We start from the raw sequence: 22,722 nt of genomic DNA on the forward strand, positions 1-22,722 counted from the left end.
ACATTGCAATACATCCTTAGGCAGTTGCTGCAATAAAACAATGGCATTATGAAGGCATAAGCCAAACGACAACTAGACAGATTTGAATATTATTGGTGAAGCTGAACATGAAGAAACTGAAGAAAGATGCAATACATGCTGAACTACGGAGTTGCTAGTTGGGTACATGGCGGACGACAAAAGTTGGCAAGTTTGTCAGATGCTAGGACCCATTCTGGTTTAAAGAGGCTGGTGCCTTACACAGAGTCAGACCATCAGTTCATTTAACCTAATAATTGCTTTTATGGCTGCATCATTTCAGGCAGGAGTCTCTCCCAGTCCTACCTGGAGATGCTGTGGATTCAACCTGGATTCCTTCTACTTTTATTTGGCTTGCTAAGGTGGAAGCAGAACAAGGCTTCCTAACTATGATGTCCTAAATCCTGTTCTGTTTTTAGCCTGACCGCTAAATCCAGTCAGGCCCATTGGAAAATGCACGCTGTCCCTCTCTGACCAATGCCAGTGCTGCTTCTGTCTACCCACCCATAATTAAGGTCACTGCAAGTCCAACTTGCTCAAGTCCCCTTTCCCCAAATCCTAGAGACTTTGCTGGATGTGTTCTGAATCTCTGCACAATCCAACAAGTGCAGGAATTCCCATGACTCGGATTCACAAGCCATCAATTGGGCAACAATCTAGAATGGTATTGGAAATATAGGACTGGATGCTAGTTACAAAAAGGAACCAATGGATAGGGAGATCTACTAGGAAGCTGGGCAAACTGATGGAGAGATGGCAAGGAGACCCAAAGCATATACAACTTACAGGTTAGATCGAGCTTCATACATCAAAAATCCTTTTTGCAGGAAAGCTGGTGTCTGTTGCAGAGAGGAGAGGGTCTAGGATTCCAGAGGGTGCTCTCTACTTAGTGCAGGGACAGACACAACTGGCAATGTTGTGGGTGCACAAACATACCCCCTTGTGACTACACACATATGCTCCAGAGAAATGGAAAATTGATATGTATTTGACATCTCTCTCCTCTTCCTTTTCTAAAAACACACCATTTCTTTATACAGCTTTGCCAACTCTTTGGAGGATACTTATTTCAAGCAGTTAACACCTGACCCCAATTTCTGTGGGTAATTAGTGAACTAGATAACCACACAAAGTGGGTAATTATTTAGTACCCAAGGGTACAGTACAAGTGGGTAGTGGCTGGCAATGTTAACAAAAGCACATCTCTAATTATTGTATATTTGCGCTGGCCATGTTTTAAAAATACAGTCGCTCTTCCCTAATGATTCGTGATAAATCAGCAAACTCCTTGGGTTCCCGTCGCACGTACACATGATCTAATCAAACGGCAGGCTGGATGGCAAAAGGGAATGAAATGCACTTACCTTCCAGAGTGACTCAGGTTTGGGAAATGTTCCTTGATGCTGATGGCAGGTGTGGCTTTGCTTCCATATTGTGCAAACAAGAAAGAGGGAATTCTTGGGACAAGGAAAATGGGTGCTAGGGATGAGCAAATCTGGTTTCTCTCAATTTCTCTCTTTTTAAAAAAATCTCAAGTTCTGTTCTCCACATTTCCATATCGGTTTGCTGCTTCTGCTATTTTATTTATTTATTTATTTATTTATTTATTTATTTATTTATTAAGTCCTCACGAAAATTCACCAGCATTTTCATGCAAATTTCTCCTATATACAACCCCCACTGAAGTTTCCCCTAATATAATGCATTTTTGTACATTAGCTTCCCTAATATGTGCACTTTCGTGCACACTTTACCCCACCCAGTATATGCTTATTTGTATACATTACTTAGTTGCTAAAATGCATTGCAAAAATCGGCGAAATGTGAATTTTGAAGGATGCCCGTGTTTCAGTTCTTACACTATTCAGAAAGTGCAACTGAACTTCTCTCACCTTCACTAATGCACTCAAACACCAACAAAACATCAGAGTGCAGCTTTAGCAGCGGAAACCAGATTCACCCAAAGGTATTTTAATGTGAGATGGGGACTCTCAGTGATCCCTCAGCCTCATAGCAGATATAAATGAAACAACAACAACAACAACATGCATGTATCCATTCATACAGTGAAAAATTGCTGTCCTTTCATGATGCCCTATATCCGCTACTCAAGATATCCACCTCACTATATACCCTGTGGATGAATCAACCTTGATAAATTCCCATTGATTTCAGTGAGACTTCAGTGTGATTTATCTTTCTCAGAACCAAGCACTTGCTGTTTTAAGGATGCAGGAGGGCTGGAATAGCAGGGACTTCCCAAGGCCAAGATAAATGGGATCAAAGAAGGAAGCCACAAGGTTATCATTTATCTGCCCTAAGAATTCCCATGCCTACCATTTTATCATAGGTAAAGGTAAAGGGACCCCTGACCAGTTGTGACCGACTCTGGGATTGCGGTGCTCATCTCACGTTATTGGCCGAGGGAGCCAGTGTACAGCTTCTAAATCATGTGGCCAGCATTACAAAGCCGCTTTTGGCAAACCAGAGCAGCACATGGAAACACCGTTTACCTTCCCGCTTGGAGCGGTACCTATTTATCTACTTGCACTTTGACATGCTTTCATACTGCTAGGTTGGCAGGAGCTGGGACCAAGCAACAGGAGATCATCCCGTCGCAAGGATTCGAACCGCTGACCTTCTGATCAGCAAGCCCTAGGCTCTGTGGTTTAACCCACAGCGCCACCTTCATCCTATTTTATAATATCTTAGAGATAATATCTCTAGGACAGGCATCCCCAAACTGCGGCCCTCCAGATGTTTTGGCCTACAACTCCCATGATCCCTAGCTAACAGGACCAGTGGTCAGGGATGGTGGGAATTGTAGTCCAAAATATCTGGAGGGCCGAAGTTTGGGGATGCCTGTTCTAGGAGGAGAGCCCAGGTAACTCAGCTGCTGATTGCTAGTTTGCATTGCAGAAAAACCACGTTGGACATTTCAACAACAGCAACGAAAACCTGGCAGCTACTCCATTTCTTAAGTGGCAGTAAACCAGTTCTTGTAGCTAAAAATACATTTGGCTGGGATCTACAGTGGTACCTCGCAAGACCAATGCCTCGCGCAATGAAAAACTTGCAAGACGAAGCGGCTCGCGGAACGAATTACTTTCGTCTTGCGGGGCACCACTGTACAGACAATGCTAATGAGCATAACTATTTGCAGGATTCACCTGTATCCAAACACAATGGTCTCATTGCATTTTTAAGAGGACACTGAAAAGCAATCTCTGGTGTATGTCTAAAAGCCCAGATGTGAAGGACATTCCACCTAACCCTTGACATTCCACCAAAAAAGGAAGATATTCCTTTATGAATCCATTTGAAGTAAACCACCACATTTCTATTCGTAAACTGGAAAAAGTGAGTGTGTGTATGACAGAAAGAGAGTCTGAGCAACACTTGAACTATCTTTTTTTTTGGTCATACCATCCTTGAAGATAAGATAGTATGGTACCAACCTGATCCTTAAACTCTATAAACACCATGTCCTCTGTATGAGAAAACTGACTCAGCCCTGATCCCCCTGGTATGACAGAGTGCTCAAAACATTGAAGTGTGCAAGTTAACCATCCTACAGGTGAATGGAGATTGAGCACACTCTTTCCTGGATTGTAGATTGGAAAATCTTCCCCAACCTGGTGTCTTCCCTGTATTTTGGGCTCCCGTCAGCCCCAGTCAGCACAGCGAAGGGTCAGGGGTGATGGTGATGATAGTAGCTATCCAACAGCATCTGAAAAGCAGCCAGTTGGGGAGACCTGAACTGGGTGGTGCCTATATGGAACAGGTGTGAGATACCAGTGCCCTGCCCAATGTTGTTGGGCTTTGACTCCCATCACTCCCAGGCAGGATGGCCAATTTCAGGAAGCTGTAGGACACCAACATTTGGAGCAGGGGCACAGGTATCTCACCCGATCTAGAATGTCTGGTGCTGAACAAGCTTGTTTAGCCACTGAGATTACCCAAATCTCCCTTTTCTGCTTGGTTACCAGGAACAGAAAGCAGTATGCTGCCTGTGTCCTCCTTAGCAAAGCAGCAGTACTATCAAATGTATGAAGAGGAAGAAAAAAGTGTTGGCAGAATGATATTAATCCTCACACACATGATGTTGACCTTACTGCGGTCGACGGGGCTATGGTGTCAATGTGATAGCTCAAAGCATGCCAAGGCATGCTAGCCATAGACCCTCCACGTTGGATATTTGAGGTATCACGGCTGAGCTTGTGGCTCTTTTATCATTGCACTAGATCAGTGGTTGTTAGGTCTACTTGCCAAGGACCAATTTGGATCTAGGAGGTGATTCATAGGGCAGGGAAACATAATATTTATTTATTCTAACATTTCTACCCTGCCTCCCAGTTTGTGAATGAGCGATTTACAAATTACTCATCATGGCAGTTTACAAATTGTTCAAAGACATGATCTAATAGGCAACGAAATCACGATCAGTGAGACAATTTTAAAATAAGGAACAAACAAAATAAAAAACAAGCATCTGCCAGAAACTGGAGTTTAAAAAACAGCCACAAAAATTAAGATCAACAGGAAATGTGTCACCAGCTTTCTGAAAACTATCACCATGGCCAACTCTAGGTTTGAGGTGGTGTCCAGAAAAGTGCTATCTGGTGCCTCCTGGTCAGAAAGACCCAGTTGCCACAGGCTTTATTTGTGGCAGCAGCTAGGTCTGAGAAGCCACCCATCATTTTAATTTAAAATAGCATGTGGCTTCCCAGACCTAGACACTGTTACCAATAAGCCTGTGGCTACAGATACAGGCAGGTGGTAGGACCAAAGCAAGTGCGAGTGCCATTGGGCCGTGCTAGGGTACTTGGAGCCCCAGCAACAATCACATCACTAGTTGTAAGCCATTGATTAGAGTTCCATCCAAATGATCTTTAACACAAAGCACATGAATAATTATATGAAGGCTTTCATGGTAGCACTCCCAGCATGATTAAGAGTTGCAGCTCCCGTATGACCTGTCCATCCATCATGGGGCTGAAAAACTCCAACCTCCATGCAGTGTGTTTGAGTATATTGAGCCTTAGCAGTTTACGCCTTTGTTGAATGCACACTAATAAGATAGAAAGAACCTTCTACGTTTCCTTGCTTTGTGCACTAGTTCCTGGATAGCTCAGCTGGTTAGAGCATAGTGCTGATAACACCACAGTTGCAGGTTTGATGCCTGTATGGGTCAGCTGCATATTCCCGCAATGCAGGGGGTTGGACTAAATGATCCTCAGGGTCACTTCCAACTCTACAATTCTATGATTCTAAGCCTACTTATTCAATGGACTGGTAGGTTTGGAAAACAGATTTTGCTTCTTATTTTTTTTTTACCTTGGCCAGTGTGGCAAGTCCACAGGCACCCAGAAACACCATGGCTCGTACCAGCATCCAGGAAGACCAGGCAGTTGTTCAACCCATGCAACATTTAAGGGCTCATGGAGCTGACACTCAGATCTAGATGGCAAACACAAATCTGCCCTATGTGCTGCCCTTCCATTCTTTGGGAGACCAGTGGAAAGTGAATGAGGCACAAAAACCTACACTAGCAACATCCTTCTGTAGCTATCACTCAGTAAGCATCTCCTGATGTTTAGTGACTTTCATCTTGCAACAGTGTTGCATGCTCAGTTTTCATATGAACCTCATTAGAGGTCTTTCCATTGGTTCCTGCCTGAAGTGAGACTGGGGTGGTGGTGGAATAGGAACTTTTCTTTGGGGGTACCCTGCATTTGGAACCATGGGCGTAGGCAGGGGGGGCAGGAGGGGGGAATTGCCCCCCTAGAAGCAGGGCCACTGGCCAGCCTGCCCCACTGCCCGCCCGGTGCCGTCTCCCTTCTCCCTGGCTGGCTGTGGGGCGGGCGGCGGGAAAGCACCAGAGCCGCGCAAAGCGTTTGGCTGGCTTTCCCTCCCTCCGCCCCACAGCCAGCAAGGGAGAAGGGAGACGTCCCTTCTAGCCGGCTGGCTGTGGGGCGGGCAGAGGGAAAGCCAGGCAACCGCTTTGCGCGGCTCTGGGGCTTTCCCTCCACCTGCCCCAGCGATTGCAGAGGGGGAGGAGGGGATCGGAGCAGCCCGATTTCGGGCTGATCCTGGCTCCCCCTCGTCCCTTCCTATCGCGGAGGGGGAGGAGGGAGTCGGAGCAGCCCGATTTCGGGCTGATCCGATGTAGCCCCGCCCCCGCCCCTTGGTCCCGCCCCTTGGTCCCCCCTTGCCCCCCCCTGATTTTCATCCTGGCTACGCCCCTGTTTGGAACTTGCTCCCCAGAAAAATTCAGAGTGCCATCTGTTGTTTTTCCAGCATCAGGTGACCGATATAGCCTGTCCATTCATTCATTCATTCATTCATTCATTCATTCATCTATCTTTCTTTTTAAATGCTCTTCTGTTATGAGGTTCTTTTGGTGTACGCTTACAGAGGTGGCATCGTTCAAATTTCTATAAACCACTTCGGAAAGTTGCACCATTTTAAAAAGTGCAAATTAGTAAAGTCCCAAACAAGTTCATAATTTGTGGTCTGGGTTACATAGGTCGACCCACAGGGATTGATTGAGGTGTGTGGGGAGGTCATCTATTTAACCTGACTACCTGGTTATCCCACCTGGATGAATCATGGCGAAAAGTGAGACAAAAAGACTCAGCTGACCCCCAACTGCCATTCAGTTGCCATTGTCCATTCTAACCTGGTACTCCCTTGTGGTTCAGCCCTTCTGCATAGTTGCAGACCTTCCTCACCCCTCACTTTTCGGCCTCTACTTAAGATGTACCTTTTCACCCAAACTGGGGGGGGGGCATTGTTGTGTTCATGGGCAGAGGCATGTGTGCTTGTGGGATTTTATTTCAGGCCGCAGGCAAAGTAAAATAGTGAAAAGTGGGGACAGGTTCTCACAAACCAGTGAGAAGAAGAATGCCTGCACATTTTGCCTCCTAGCTCAGCTTCTACAAATGCTAGAAACTTACTCTTGTTTCAAATGAAAGCTGGGAATCTGGAGATTATGGTTCCCCATGTGGGGTGGGGGACAACAACAACTGCCCCCCCATTTACACCCATGGCTGTAGGTACCTATGTGTGCTGCTGTATTGACCTGAGGAGTTGGATGCTGTGGATTTTAATAGACACGTAGGGTTTTAATAATTTTGTTGTCATTTATTTGTTTAGTTATTTATCTTATTGCATTTATATTACACCTTTTTCTCCAAGGAGTTCAAGGCTGGTTACATAGTCCATCCATCCATCCATCCATCCATCCATCCATCCATCCATCCATCCGTCCGTCCGTCCCCATCTCATTTAATTCTCCAAATAACCCTGTTGGGCAGTTTAGTCTGAGAGGCAGTGATTTCGGCTTAAGTTCACCCGGTGAGTTTCATGGCTGAGTGGGGATTTGAATCCTGGTCTCCCAGGTCCTAGTAGGACAGTCTAACCACTATACACTGCCAGAGCTACTTCTTTTGTCTGCTGCTATACCGATTTGAGGAGTTGTATGCTGCGGGTTTTAATAAACACATAGTCTTCTAATGATTGTGACATCTTATACCAAACCTGATAATTTTATCTAGTGCAAACCTTCCTGAGATATTAACTGATGAAGGACAGTTTAAGGGATGCATTAAATAAGCAAACCAAAGATGACCTGAATTTCATTTCCTCCCTCCTCTGCACCTCCCAATACATACCTGTCCTTTGGCTGCTTGTTCTGTTCCCCAAAAGTACAAAAATCAGACAAAGAGGCAGGATGAAGTGCAGGGCCTAAAGATCAAAGCCACAAACAGACAGTGTGTGCATATGACCCGCCACATGCTTCCCTCGAAGCACCCTCTTCTCCCTCCCCAGCAATGCCACAAATAGTAACAGGGCATGCGGAATGTTTGGAGTCTCCTGGAGCCTGTCTATGTTTCTGAATCATGATGATATTATAGTCCGGACTGGATCATGCACAGAGATTAAGCTAAACAATTTCAAATTGCAAAATGTAACAACACCGCTCTTTTACAAGAGCAGGGGAGGAATCCAGCTCCTGCAACTCGATAAGCCAAGGGCTGGGATACATAACGAATAAGCAAAACACATAATTGTTTATTTGGGATATCTCATATTTGGGGTGGATGCAATATAATCCTTTGTAACCAGGTCTGTCTGTCTTTCTCTTACTCTCTCTCTCTCTCTCTGCATATCAGCGAGAGATTTCATTACAGATAAGTAGCACAATACCCTTTTGATTCTAGCCCTTTTATACTTCCCACCTGCTTATCGGCTGCATACTAATTAAACGTCTACCACGTCTTATTACCACATTTAGCAACATAATTTCTGGAAACCTCACATATAACCTGCTTAGCGCCCCAAAAGGAAGGTTTTATTCCCTCCCCCCCCCTAAAGAAATTAGTCCTGCTCCACAGCCAGGTTCAAGGGTGCATCATAAGGATGTCACTGGTGACCCCACAACCCCTCCCCACTCCACAGCCAGACAGTTTACAACCAAACATTGCCTGGACAGCAGCAGTTAGATGGATGGAGTTTCCTGGGTACTTTGACTATTGCTCATGTTCCAAAAACATAATCTCCCCCACCCCACAATGCACTGGAAACGGTCTCTAAGCCAGAATTTAATGTAAAAGGAAGTCTCTCCACCCACCTCTTTTTGTAGACTTCTGAATGAATTCTTTCTGACTTGACGACACAGAGGCAAAATAAGCAGAGCAGTTTGCTCCTCCATGTGGCAAGATTATTTAAGTAAATCTATATGCTTTGTATGTACGAACAGGATTGGAAACGGAGGTTACATAAACCCACCGAGTCCCCACAGTTGCCTCAAAGTTGGCTGGGCACCGGGGAATGCCGCCAAGACCATTTGGCAGACCTTCCTTGACAGTTCCAGGAAAATATGGAATATTCAGAGACTCTTTCAAGGGGGCCTCCCAGTGATTCCAGTCACAATAGCCCCTTAAAACTAAGCTCTTGAAGTTATTTCCTTTAACTGCACACAGGATTATAAATAAAACTTTTTATCCTTTTTAATGGTGTGTGTGGGGTGTGTGTGTGTGTGTGTGGACATCTTAGGTCACATCTATTTTAAGACAGAATGGTGGATCCAGAAAAATCACATTATCTTGTTTGCAAAAGGGGCTCCTTCATTACTGCTCCTTTACATTAGCCAGGAACCAAGGAACCACGTGTCTGGGTCCACAGCCAAAGTGCACTTTAAACATTATTATTATTATCATCAGCTCCTCTTCCTCTGACAAACAGCAAACACACTTTTAAATCAGAGGAAATTATCAAAAGCAGTTTGGGGTAAGCAAGGCTTTTCCCCCAGCCGGAATTCAGTTCCGGCACCTCTCAGGTGGGCGCCATTGCCATAATAAGAGAACAAGTGGGGCATTCATGATTATTTCCGGCATCCCTCCCCCCCCCCTAGAAAAATAGCATTGGTGGTACGTATGAGCAGGTCTCTCCTTCACTGTTAAAACTCCCACAGATTGCATGAGAAGTTTTCTGTAACTATTTGTATCTGAGTTGATTTGTTTTCATTTGTTCTATTCCCTGGCAACTTTTGCTCTCTGTGTGTATTCTTGTATGTTATATTATTAGAATAATAGGGTTTGAAGGGACCTCAAAAGTCATTGGCCTCCTGTTCAGTACAGGGAACCGACTATTGCAATGTAAGAATGCAAGAAGAGTTTCCTGGATCAGGCAAATGGCCCATCCTTTTCTCACAGTGCCTGTGGGAAGCCTGCAAGCAATTCTTGATAGGTCCTTGATTTGACCTAGCACATCCTTGGTAGCCCCGGAAAAGTGTAAGGAGGGAGAGTCTACCACCCACTGCCACAGTCTGCCCCACTGTCATAAGAACATAAGGAGAGCCCTGCTGGATCAGATTAAAGGTCTTATCAGTCTAGCATCCTGTTTTCACCCTGGCCAACCAGATACCTATGGAAAGCCCACAAGCATAACATGAGCACCACAGCACTCCACTCATCTGTGATCCCAGGCATTCCAATCTGAAATTCAGTTCTCCACATAACTGCAGCTATTTGCAAATTTCACTTCATTAAAAGAAAATCCTCATGAAAATTCACCAATATTATAGTGCAATTCTCTCTGAGATTTTCACATGCATTTTTGACTAGCACACACATTTTTTTATTTCTCCTCATATAATATGTTTTTGTATGTTATGCTATCTTCTTTTTAATGCCTGCTATCCCCTACATATGCATTTTCTTGGGGAATGTTTGGCTGGAGGGTTGCACCACAAAATTCGGGTGAGTGCAGCTTTTGAAGGACGGCTCTACTTCAGTTATCATATTAGCTTTGAAAATAAAAATTTGATAGATTTGGCTCCAAATATGAACTTCTCCTCCACTGTTTTCATTACGCAGCCAACATGGCCAGCTGCCACTGAGAGACTTGCCCTGTATGAATTTGTTTAATCTTCATTTAAAGCCATTCACATTAGAGGTTGACTGGCTTCACTCCATCAGAAAGGTCTTTCTCATGTTCAGCTGAAATCCCTTTCTTATCATTTGAACCTGTTGGATTGGGTTCTATTCTCTAGAGAGCAACAGAAAACAAAATTTCTCCATCATCTAAACTCAATAGACAAGTATTTGTTTTCCAAGCCTCCTTCAGTCTGTAAGATGAGGGTAATGATACTTGCCTCATAGTACCTATAAGACAACTTAAAGTACAGTCTTATGCATGTCAATTCAGAATTAAGCCCCACTGAGTTCAATTGGACTTAGTGTATATAGGATTGCAGCCTGAGTATGAATTTGTGGCAGTGATTATTTGAACTTCTTAATTGGCTTGCAGGCAGCTAAGGCAGCTATTATACTGCAACACTGGAGTGTGCTGGGATAGAATGACTTAAACTGCCCTTTTATGAATTATATAAACATGCTCCTTCCCGAGTTCAATGCAAATTTCTCCTCATATAAACACATTTAATGCAATTTTACATATTTTCACATGCAATCCCCCTCAACAGAATCGATTTTTTAAAAGTTATTTTTCACTAATATATACATTTATGCATACTATCTCCCAGTATATGCACATTAATGGTCAGTGGACGGCAACACAAAATTTGGAGAAGTGAAGATTTCAGAGGACATGGGTTTTGGTTTGCATATTATTTTAGGGAAGTGCAAATTTAGGTACGTTGCCTTCAAGTCCAAACTGAGTCCACTTTCTCTCCTATCCTTAGGTCCAACTAGCTCAGGGCACTGATGGGCAGCAGTTTTCCAGAGTTTCAGACAAGAGTCTTTCCAAGCACTACCTGGAGATGTTGGAGCTTGGAGTTCTACAGCATCTGGAGGGCTACAGGTTCCCCAAGCCAGCTAACAAGGAGGGGTTTGTTGGAGAAAGATTATGGCTTTCCAATGGCTATACAGGAATTTCATGGCTCAGCTGAGTTTTGTGCTGGGGACAGTGTCACTCAGTTTTTGAGGGCTCCTGGAGAAGATATCCTCCATGCACCACACTCTCAGTGAGTCTACCTCCATAATGCAGCAGGTCCAGGAAGCCCTTGTCAGAAGGCCCTTGCTGAGCTATGGACCATCAAAAAATGCCCAGCACCATCCCTGATCATAACATTCAACCAGCTCTCATGGAGGATTGCACAAGTTACCTGTGGTGCTTTCAGATAAACATCACCCCATTAAGAAATGGGGAAGTAACGAAACCCAGCCTTGAAGTGTTTCTGCAATGCGACAAGTTTGCAAATGTTTTGTGTGCCACAGAGACATCTTAGAGGCAATAAGGCCCCTTCCACTCGGAGTAGCCAGCCTCGAATTTCCTATTGAGAAGAGAACAAAAAAGTATATGTGGTAAATAGACAGTTTTAAAAGTGATAGAGGACCAAGTATTATTGTGCTGGAATGAAATGTAGGTTGTAAGGCACTAATTATTCTATAACAAGACAATTAAAAGACACTGTATTCTGCAATTTGTGGATTGTAGCCAGGCACAGGGCACTGCTCCCTAATGACAATCCAAACCCCCAGCTTTTTCCTAGCTTTCTTCATAAGAGCATAAGGAGAGCCTGCTGGATCAGGCCCATCTAGTTCAGCATCCTGTTCTCACAGTGGCCAACCAAATGCCCCAGTGGGAAGTCAGCAAGCATGAGCTGAGCACAACAGCACTCTTCCCACTTGTAGGTTGCAGCAACTGGTATTCAGAGCTTTACTGCCTTCAACAGTGGAGGTAGAACATAGCCATTTAAGAAATGGGACTAATCTAAATCCCATTGGTTTCCATGAGAATTATGTGCAACCATGTTTGGAGTCAAGATCATCAAATAGTATCATCACTATACATGACACATTAAGAGATGCTTAATGGACCAGGCTGGGCACCCATGAACTTTCAGCCTAAATGGTTACAATGTAAGGAAGGCAACAACCCAGAGTAACAGGGAGAATAATGCAAACACACACATCTGTTTGGAGCTGGAGCAGATTCCTGGCACTGAGGCTGATGCTGTGGACCAGGACCCCACTACATGTGGATCTCAGAACACCAGAGTCTGTATAAGTAGAGCTGGGACCCTCATGGACACTTTCACTTGCACCTGAGGAATCAAGAGCTTCACACATCCTTCAGGGCAGGGAGCACACCGAGTGAGAGACCATGGATCAAAGAAGTGCCTGCTCTTCATGCTACAGTGTTTGCCCTTTAAGATAAGTAGTTCTCCAACAAAGCAGGTGGAACCTAGGAGAGGTGAACAGGGAGGCAGAGGCTCAAAAGGCTTCAGTTCACCTCAAGCTCTTATTGGAGCAAACTGCTTACTTGGAGCTCTCCTTGGTGCTGGGACAACCAATATGCCTTGCCCCACTATGGGCTCTTCCATGGGACCAAACAGGAAAACTATGCAGACTGAGAGGTTTAAAAAGTGGTTTTTGAAGAGGAACTTGATGCTGTGGTCCTACATAGAAGCAGTGATAGAGAATGTGTGGGACCATTTAAGGGAGGTAAGATACTTGCAGGGAGTCCGGGGGGGGGGTGTAATAGAGTTGCTGGAAGATAGTGGGGAATATGGTTAAAGTGGCATGAAGTAGATGGTATTTGAGATCCCCTTCAGCTCTGATTTCAAGGCACAGATAAATTTAGTAAGCATTTCTAGTCATCCAGGCACCAGTTATATCAAGAGTGGAAAACCTCAGGGCAAAGTGGAAAATCTCAGGGCAAGAGTGGAAAATCACAGGACATCACCTACATCTCCCATTTTCCACCAATATGGAATCAGGATCTCAATCCACCCAAGCAGTAGAAGTTCTGTCAAGGAATTGGAAAACTTTGGCCTTAAGAAACCTAGTTCTTTCCACTGGAGGAAAGTGAAATCTGAAAAGGGAAGCTGTGGTGCTTGAAAACCCACACAGACCATTTATTGAAAAATGTGTGTGCCCTCCAATGCCACAGCTGTTATTCCTGTCAGAGTCATGAAAGAGACAGGGCAATTTAATCCAACCAAAATCTTTAAATATTTGTGTGCGTATACACACAACATATAAAGAAACAGCTTTGGGGCAATTCCTCTAGAGTAAATGAAATTATATAAAATGTCTTAAAGCCACTGAATGGAAATTCTTTTGTTGACGTGGATAGGTTTTGGTTAAAGCCATAAAAAAGAACCCAAAAGAGCATGTTTGTGGAATCATAGCCTTCTTTTTCTCCCACCATTTCTGAAATGATTGCAACTCCCCAGATTGTCTCAAGGGCCCCCCAAAAGCTTCACAAAGTCTATAAAAAGACTCCAGTTGATTAGAGTGGACTGTGTGGTTGGTTATTTCATGGATGAAGACTACAGAGAAAGTCTTGGACAGAGACTGAAACCAGAAAGGAGAGAGATCCCACCTTAACATTTCAATGCAAACTGGAAACTGAGCCCCTAGGTTAAATGGGGAAAGGATGGCCTGGCAGCATTGCAGGAGGAGAAAAGCCCGCTATTGTTCTGTTCAAAACAAGCCACTCAGCCAAGGTCAAGGTGCTTATAGAGATAAGGAAGAAAGGGAAAGGGAAGTAAGTTGAATGAGGAATAGGAAAGGAGAAATAGACAGAAGCAAAGAAAGGATTTGAAAGGATTCTATGTTTTGAGGGAGCCAATACTCCAGTTTTACTTGGGATGTGGGTATGGGTAGCCATGTGTCCTATTTTACAGAGGATGATCCTCTATTTGAACAGCTGTCAAGTACAGTCCTCTGTCTGAGTGGTTGTCTCAAACATATATATAATGAATCATATGAAGAGAGAGAAGCAGGCACATTGTAGACTCCCATCCACAGTTTGTAGGGATGAACTGAGCATAGCTGCCAAGTCTCCTGTATTCCCCGGGAAACCCCTGTTTTTCCAGCCGTTTCCCGCTGGCAGCCCGGATTTTAAAAACCCCCGTAAATCCCCCAGATTCTTACCAGCCCGGGGAGGCTCCTTCTGCACACGTCTGGAGTCTCTGGACATGCGCAGAAGCGATTTCTGGTGCTTTGGCGATTTTGGAAATGGGTAGAAGCGACTTCCAGTGCTGCTCTGCCCAGTTCCAAAATGGCCGCAGCATGACTTCTGGTGCCAATCCCGGATTTTTCAATCTGGGAGTTGGCACCTATGGAACTGAGTAGTTGACTTCCATCCCATTTCACTGGTACCTAATCATAGGTATGTTAGGTCTTTTTGAAAGAACACACAAAAAGTACCGTAAGTTTAAATTGTACACAATTTGTACACAGTCATTATGTAAAATACACATTTTTTCCAATGCATTATTCGGTTATGTGTGCATTTGTAGGCATTTTAAAAAGCAAGACATGTATGTTTGCGTACATACATGTTTCCTCATTGCAAAACCCAGATGATGAGTGCAATTTGACAGGGAGTTGCATCCTGCAAGCAGCTTCAGGAATGTTGGGCCAGGCTGGTCTGCTGTGTGAGATGTGGATCAAATGAATTTTCCCTCCATCCCTATTAGAAGCACCCAGATTGAACATAGCTCACCTGGTCACAGTCTTCCCCACTCTGGCAAGATGTATTACGATGCTATGTAAGTTACAGCAATATTTCTAAATCTACATCAATGCACATAAATTAGCACATGCAAATATTATGCAAACCTGTGTCCTTTTCTGACCTTTCGATGGGTGATGCAATGGTGGGCCACCCTTATCAGCAATCCTGCCCCCTCCCTCTGATCCTTTATTATTCCATGAATTTGCTCTGAATTCTGCTTTCTTTGAATTCTGGCTGCCCTGGATAGATGTAAAAAACCAATTACAATACTGGATCATATACAATATGATGCTGTTTCCTGTTTTCTCAGGACACACACACATCATTCCCCTCACCCCCTCACTAAACTATCAGGGGGCACATGCCCATTGCTGAAGCACAGCATAAAATCGTTTTCTTGTGTGATCATATGTGTTATTAGATCCAAATCCTTTGATTTTTTTTTTTGATTTTTTAAAAGATTTTTCTCATTTACAAAAGGATATGCATTGTCTCTTTCTTCAGGTTGTGTTTTCTACAGATCAGCTACACTTGTTGTAAGATATTGGTGTTATATGCAGTATAGGGTTGGGAAGAAAAGATGGGGGACAGGAGAGAGGGGGTGAGTGGTAGAGCTTATGTTCATTTACTCAGAGCATGTGTGGGGGTTTTGTGTCAGCATCACTTGAGGAGGTTCTCTTTCTATTCACTTGTTATGTTTCCTTGGTGGTGAGAGAGGTTGGGGTGGACCAGAGTGTGGTTGATTGTCTTTGGTTGGCCGCAGTGGAATTTGTTTAGGTGGTTGGGGGGGGCGTGTTCTTGGGTTAAGTTATCCATATTGAATTGTATGCTGTCGGTGGGTTCGGTTTGCTGTCTTGTTGGGCTGTGAAGGGGAGCCATAAAAAGCAATCTTGGTTTGATTGTAAATGCACTTACATCCAGATTCGTTTGCTCAAACCAAGATTGCTTTTTAGGATGGAGAAATTTCTAAAACAACAATGGGATATCAGCTGCGCCCAAGGCATGACAGATAACAGCAACAATTGGGGGGGGGGGAGAGACATAACATTTTATTAGGACAGGAAGAACCACCATGGATAGAATAATTGCCACACACAGGAAGAGCAAGGATATAGTTTGAGTTCCTCACTTGTAGTTTTATAAATCATTTAATGATCTCCACCCCTGCTCTAGAACCTCGGGTCTATGAAAACCATCCCTTGCAGAAATAGAGAGAGACAGATACACTGGTCCATAATGGGTTTGTTGTTGGCATGTCTGTCTTGAGAGAGAATGGTTAACATTTTGGTATTTCCTTCATCATACTCCAAGGGAAAAGCTTAAACTTTTCCAGGTAAAACTCTCTATTTTAACAAGGCCATTTGACCCTTAAAAAAAAAAAAAGCTTGGTTGTCCATCATCCAAAGGCTGTGTGACAATGATTTGGAGCCTCATCATTTCGCCAAGCCATTTTTAGCAGCTTTTGTTCTGTCAGTTGGTGGGACCCAAATAGCACCAGTCAAGAATCTCTTTAGCCAATTTTGCTGATGGGAACCAGGTTCAGGTTCCATGAGTTTTTTTTAAAAAAGAAACAGTCCATTGTCTCCCAATGATTATTATACTCATTGTTAGACCTGACACCTAGGCACTGCTGTTAATTATAAATTGCTCCATTGTGACTCTCAGCTCAAAAGACGTAATGAAACCCTATGAGCCTTAGGTGTTCTCTAACTGAAGCAAAAACAAGTTCTGAAGCGTTCATCAAGATGTGATGAACAAAGGCTCAGATACTGCTCAGTGGTCTTGTTTCCTCTCTGGGAAAAGACTGGCTAAGGAGGCACACCGATACCTTGTCATCAGCTCGTCCACTCTTTGCTAGCAGGTCAGACATATAAACATGTATTTTAAACAACTTCTTTAAAAGTTAATCAAAGCTTTCCTGTCATTTGAAAATTTATTTCCCACCCTTTCTTTATGGGGCACCTGTTGCAACAAAACCTTTGCAAATCCCAGATTTCAACCAGTCATCCTCCAAACTTGGGCTCTCCAGATATTTTGTTGGCTATGCTGGCTGGTGGGGGGGGGGGTTCAAATAGCCTCACACAGGGTGGCATATTACCAAGGTCTGACCATGACCCAACAGTGTCCGGAGAGCACTAGGGTGGTAGTCTAAATGACTTAGTAGTAGTGTTCAAGTAGCTCCACATACAGTGAGATATAACAAGTTCAGTCCAGAAACAATGGTGTATTAGCCTAAGAATAAGACAGATACATGGTTAATCAGACCAAGAATGAGCCTGCTGCCTCATTCCAGTGCCTTTTCCCTTTCTCCTTGTATACTCAGCTCAAACTGGCAAACTGGCTATAAGTTCTGCTTACAGACTAGGGTACAAAGCAGGCTCAGAAACATAACCTTCATTGTTATAAACCAGATTATAGAGCAAGATAAGGAAACTACAGATCCTGATCAAATCAAGGTAAAGTTCAGAAAAAATTATTTTAAAAAATTATATGAATTGGAGCATAAAGAAGAGAATAAAATTAGAGATTACATCAGAGAAAATAAATTTCCAGAAATTGAAAATACTGAATATAATTATTTAAATTCAAGTATCGAGACAGAAGAGGTTATAGAGGTAATAAGGAAAATGAAAGTCGGAAAATCTCCAGGTCCGGATGGGATATCTATAAGCTATTATAAAAAATTAGAAGAAATAGTCACTCCAAAACTAAAAAAAGATTATGAATGAGATAATGGAAAAAGGGAAAAACCCAAGATTCTTGGCATGAAGCGTTGATAACTCTGTTACCAAAGCAAGGATATATTATAATATATTCCATTTTTTCATTGTTTTCATGGTTTTGTTTATTCTGTGTTTGGCAATTATTTCCATGGTTGTCTGTTTGTTATCGGGTACCTTGTTGAAGCTAAGCTGCTTTGGGTCTCTTCAGTGCCTGGAATGGAAACGGTCTGGGAACCCCATGAATGCTACCTTGCTCAATCATGAAATACAGCATGAAAATGCAATAAATAAGTAAATATTTCTCCAACTGTGGGCCTATGACCTCCATTCCAGTGGTTGCAAAAAGGTTGTGGAACAAATGAGAACATCTGCAATTGGCTCGGCACTGGAGTTATTGTTTTTCAGGCCATTTTGACCAGAACTAGATTGACTTAATAAGCTAAAAAGGGGCTGGCTAAGGCTTTGTGATTTTCATAATATGGAGCTGGTGCAATCTACTAATTCCACCCACCCACCCCAAATTGCAAATGAAATGGGACCTTCTTCACAGCCTGGCCTGTGATTTCTATAATACAGTGGTGATTTTGACAATGTTGATGCTTATGTGGTCCAGCAAAACTCCCAACAATTTCCAATCAGTCTATGGGAAAGTGTGGGAACTGCTGCCAATTTAAGAGTTCCTTTTTTGTGTGTGTGCTCGCAGTCAACCATAGCCTTTTCTGCATGTCTTTTGTTGTTTAGCTTTCAACTTATGATGCCAAAACCAAAGATCTCTTGCCATATCTTGTAGAGGATGGTGGACACCAGGAATGGGCAACCTGTGGCCTTCTAAATATTGCTGGACTCCAGCTCCCAGACAGCATGGCCAATGGCCGGATGTTATGGGAACTGTAGTGTAACAATAACTGGAGGAAGACAGGTTCATCCTCCCTTCTACAGAACTACAACAGAAACATACATTTCTCTTAACCCTCCATGAGCAAGTTTAAGTGGCACCCTTTGTTTTTGAAGTAGCTTTTTAAAAACACATGTATGAGAAAATTGCCTAGAACTTCAGTGGAAACACTCCAAATGCTGTATACTAGGAAACCAATTCTAGAAGTTGGAATCCTTGACATTCAAGGAGAGAAACAAAAGCACAAATCAATGCTGGAGGAGTGGGACCAAAGTTAGCATTTCCTGTGAGATATGTGCCTGGGGAAAATAATATGACATTTGCAATAGACTCAGAGGAACATTTATTTGCAATCTGCAAAGATGCAGATTTAATAGGCGTCTTTGCAGGGTTTAGGGACCCAGGTGGCGCTGTGGTTAAACCACTGAGCCTAGGGCTTGCTGATCAGAAGGTCGGCGGTTCGAATCCCTGTGACGGGGTGAGCTCCCGTTGCTTGGTCCCAGCTCCTGCCAACCTAGCAGCTTGAAAGCACGTCAAAATGCAAGTAGATAAATAGGAACTGCTACAGCGGGAAGGTAAACGGCGTTTCCATGTGCTGCTCTGGTTTGCCAGAAGCGGCTTTGTCATGCTGGCCACATGACCTGGAAGCTATACGCCGGCTCCCTCGGCCAATAATGCGAGATGAGCGCGCAACCCCAGAGTCGGTCACGACTGGACCTAATGGTCAGGGGTCCCTTTACCTTTACCTTTACCTTTGCAGGGTTTAATAGGCAGATTATTAGGGAGACTTACAATGCAATCCTATGCATGTCTAAATGAGGAGTAAGCCCCATGGAGCTAAATGGGACTTACTCTCTGGTAAGTGGATATGGAGAAATCACCTTTTCAAATGTGTTTACTAGAGCAGGACTTGGTTTAGATACAATGTATGTGTATGTGGGGTAATGTAAAAGGCTAAATTTGAAATACAAAGTATCCATTGGTGACTGGTTACTTCCTTACATAAGGCTGACCTGGGAAAAACTGAGTTTTTTTAAATACACACAGGCCCTGCTATCGGAATGCTCATTATCCGAAATATCAGTTTTCTGAACACAAAGAATTATATTATTATGATTATGATTATTAGAATTTATCTATCACCCTATACCTGGAGGTCTCAGGGCGGTTCACAGAATAAAATCAAAATATAAAACCACAAAATACATAATAAAAATAAAAACAACAACCCAATAACACCCCCCCCAAAAAAAACCTCACTACACAAACCTTATACCCAAACCTCACTACACAAATGACTGATTCAGATATCCAAACAGCTGGAGTTTGCACACCTCCTTAATTGTTTGTGTTTCAATGATTGGCAGTAGCCTTTTGGGGCAGAAACCATGAAAGGAGGAAAATCTATTAGACAAACCAGAGAGCAGGAGAGATGGGACAAAACAGTCCCCGCCCCCCTTTGTTTGGCTTTTGCTAGTTAGCTGCAGCAGTCTCAGGTAGGAAGCATGGAGGGAGAAAACATGGATTAGAAATGTACCCATAAGAAATAATGGAAATCATCAGCTCGTTATGTGAACACTCGCTTAACAAACAATTTCCTGGGGATGCATTACATTCAGAAACTTGTGTGTTCTAAGATAAAATTGCACTTCTGATTGGCTTATTAGGTAGAAATTCTTGGTCACTCATTGGACAGGGAAAGTGTTCTGATGAGATTGAGAATTTTGTTCTACTCAATTCTGGTTGGTTTGAGGATATAGGCTAGCTAGAACATTAAATGAGAGGCGAAGACAAGGATGAAGATCTGAGGGAGAAGGCCAAAGGGTGGAGCCCAGTTGCAGAGTGTAGGCCAACACCCTGAGGGGAGCAGGGCACAGATGGAGCCCACTGCAGCTCACCTCGCAAAGTGACACGGGGGCACACTCATGATCCACAGTCCAGGCAATGAGAATTGTGGGAAAGCTGCCGCTGACTCTCCTCCTGCTCTTCACCCTTGGGTCAGACCCGACCCAGGAACGGAGCTGTGGCCAAGCATGAGTGCAGCAGCTTAGGAGACTGGGCAGCAGCATTCCTGACCACTTTCCTTTCTCTGCCAAGATATGAAAATTCTGGAATAAAACCCACTCATCTTCTGAAGATTAAATGAATTTTGGGGGGTGTTTTCACCTCACACCCCCAAATCCAAGAAAAATTCTGGGCCTAATTCTTAAACCCAGGACTCCCTTAATTGCTCACTGCCGCAGGGAGTGATTATGTACAAACACCACCTATCTACTTCTTTTGTCAATAACAATGTGGTGAATGTCCAAAATGGAGTAGGAATTCATACCCTGAATTCATGGATTCCACACTCTCCCAGCTCCATCTGGTACGCAGGCTGAAACCCTACCTGCCCACGGACTGTCGCACCAGAGTGGTGCATGCTCAAGTTATCTCCCGCTTGGACTACTGCAACGTGCTCTACGTGGGTCTACCTTTGAAGGTGACCCGGAAACCACAACTAATCCAGAATGCAGCAGTGACACTGGAGACTGGGAGCAGCTGCAGAGATCACATAACACCGGTCTTGAAAGACCTACATTGGCTCCCAGTACATTTCTGAGCACAGTTCAAAGTGTTGGTGCTGACCTTTAAAGCCCTAAATGGCCTTGGCCCAGTATACCTGAAGGAACGTCTCCACCCCCATTGTTCTGCCCAGACACTGAGGTCCAGCTCCGAAGGCCTTCTGGCAGTTCCCTCACTACGAGAAGCAAAGTTACAGGGAACCAGGCAGAGGGCCTTCTTGGTAGTGGCACCCACCATGTGGAACACCCTCCCACCAGATGTCAAAGAGACAAACAACTATCTGATGTTTAGAAGACATCAGAAGGCAACCCTGTTTAGGGAAGTTTTTAATGTCTGATGTTTTAATGTATTTTGAATCTTTTGGTAGATCCTGAAGCTGAGGCTCCAATACTTTGGCCACCTCATGAGAAGAGAAGACTCCCTGGAAAAGACCCTGGTGTTGGGAAAGATTGAGGGCACAAGGAGAAGGGGACGACAGAAAACGAGATGGTTGGACAGTGTTCTTGAAGCTACCAACATGAGTTTGACCAAACTGCGGGAGGCAGTGGAAGACAGGAGTGCCTGGCATGCTCTAGTCCATGGGGTCACGAAGAGTCGGATACGACTAAACGACCAAACAACAAATCTTTTGATGCAAGCCGTCCACAGTGGCTGGGGAAACCCAGGCAGATGGGCGGGGAATAAATTATAAATTATTATTATTATTATTATTACCTCACTCTCCTTAGATTGATCCCAAATAAACAAGCACAATTGACCAGGAATATTGTTCATAGATGTACTTCAAAGTTACCCACTCATCAATCAATGCAAGGATGGAGCGCAAGATTCCAATTTCCCTGATGGCATACTCTGGAGTCCCTCCCCTTCTGGTATCCCATAACACATTCATGCAACTTACCAGTGTCAGTGGGCGACGCTGGGAAGCCTCCTGCCCCTGAGGTCTTGGATGCAAAACCCTTTTTGGCTTAGCACACCTTGTCTTTTTTAAAGCATCCCCTGAAGAAGAAGAAAATGTCAGCCACAACTCATCCATTGCATTTAATTTAATATTGCATTTCGGCTACTATGGAATGAACTGGAGTTCTCTTGTTCAGATTTTCACAGCTGCAAAGGGATTTTATTGAAACATCACGAACTTCTGCAAATCATCCTTGGTGTATTAACATGTGGCTGGGACACCAGTGCATGCAGTTGCTGCATCACAGCTACATGCCTCGTTTCTCTGATCCTATCTACCTTCCACCCTTTACAGCAGACCAGAAACAGCGATGCATTTCTGAACTTTCTGAATTTTCTTTTCTTCTGCCACTCACTTCAGAGCAATGCTCATTTTGGCTTCGCAAAATAAACTAAGAATCTAGGACTGATAGAATTTCCCTTAGTTTTCATAAAACATCCAGCAAATTAACAAGGAAAAGCCGAAGGTATCTTGTAATGCACTGTAGTAATAGGCAAGTAAAAGGAACACGGAGAAATCTCTAAACAGGCATTATTTAGACCCAGCACTATCCAAGGTGTGAG

General features: G+C 43.7%; 2 long non-coding RNA genes across 7 annotated transcripts in view; one reads left to right on the forward strand and one right to left on the reverse strand.

Moving 5' to 3' along the window:
* Window positions 1-22,573, forward strand: part of LOC148683533 (uncharacterized) — a 28,541-nt gene extending 5,968 nt beyond the window's left edge. The window contains exon 3 of the long non-coding RNA XR_015947128.1: window positions 21,566-22,573. This is a non-coding gene — a long non-coding RNA (uncharacterized LOC148683533). The remainder of the gene's footprint in view (window positions 1-21,565) is intronic.
* Window positions 1-22,722, reverse strand: part of LOC118096945 (uncharacterized) — a 60,534-nt gene that overhangs the window by 28,664 nt on the left and 9,148 nt on the right. The window contains exons 2-5 of one of the 6 annotated variants that reach the window (XR_015947125.1): window positions 22,100-22,197; window positions 15,120-15,254; window positions 11,651-11,818; window positions 6,401-7,767 (exon numbers count right to left, since the gene is read on the reverse strand). This is a non-coding gene — a long non-coding RNA (uncharacterized LOC118096945). Of the gene's footprint in view, window positions 1-6,400; window positions 7,768-10,928; window positions 11,819-15,119; window positions 15,255-22,099; window positions 22,198-22,722 lie in introns of those variants that run through there. The other 5 variants (XR_015947127.1, XR_015947124.1, XR_015947123.1 and 2 more) reach the window with 5 other exon arrangements.

The sequence above is a fragment of the Zootoca vivipara genome, chromosome 14 (assembly GCF_965207765.1).
Source record: "Zootoca vivipara chromosome 14, rZooViv2.hap1.1, whole genome shotgun sequence".
NCBI classification, from domain to species: Eukaryota; Metazoa; Chordata; class Lepidosauria; order Squamata; family Lacertidae; genus Zootoca; species Zootoca vivipara.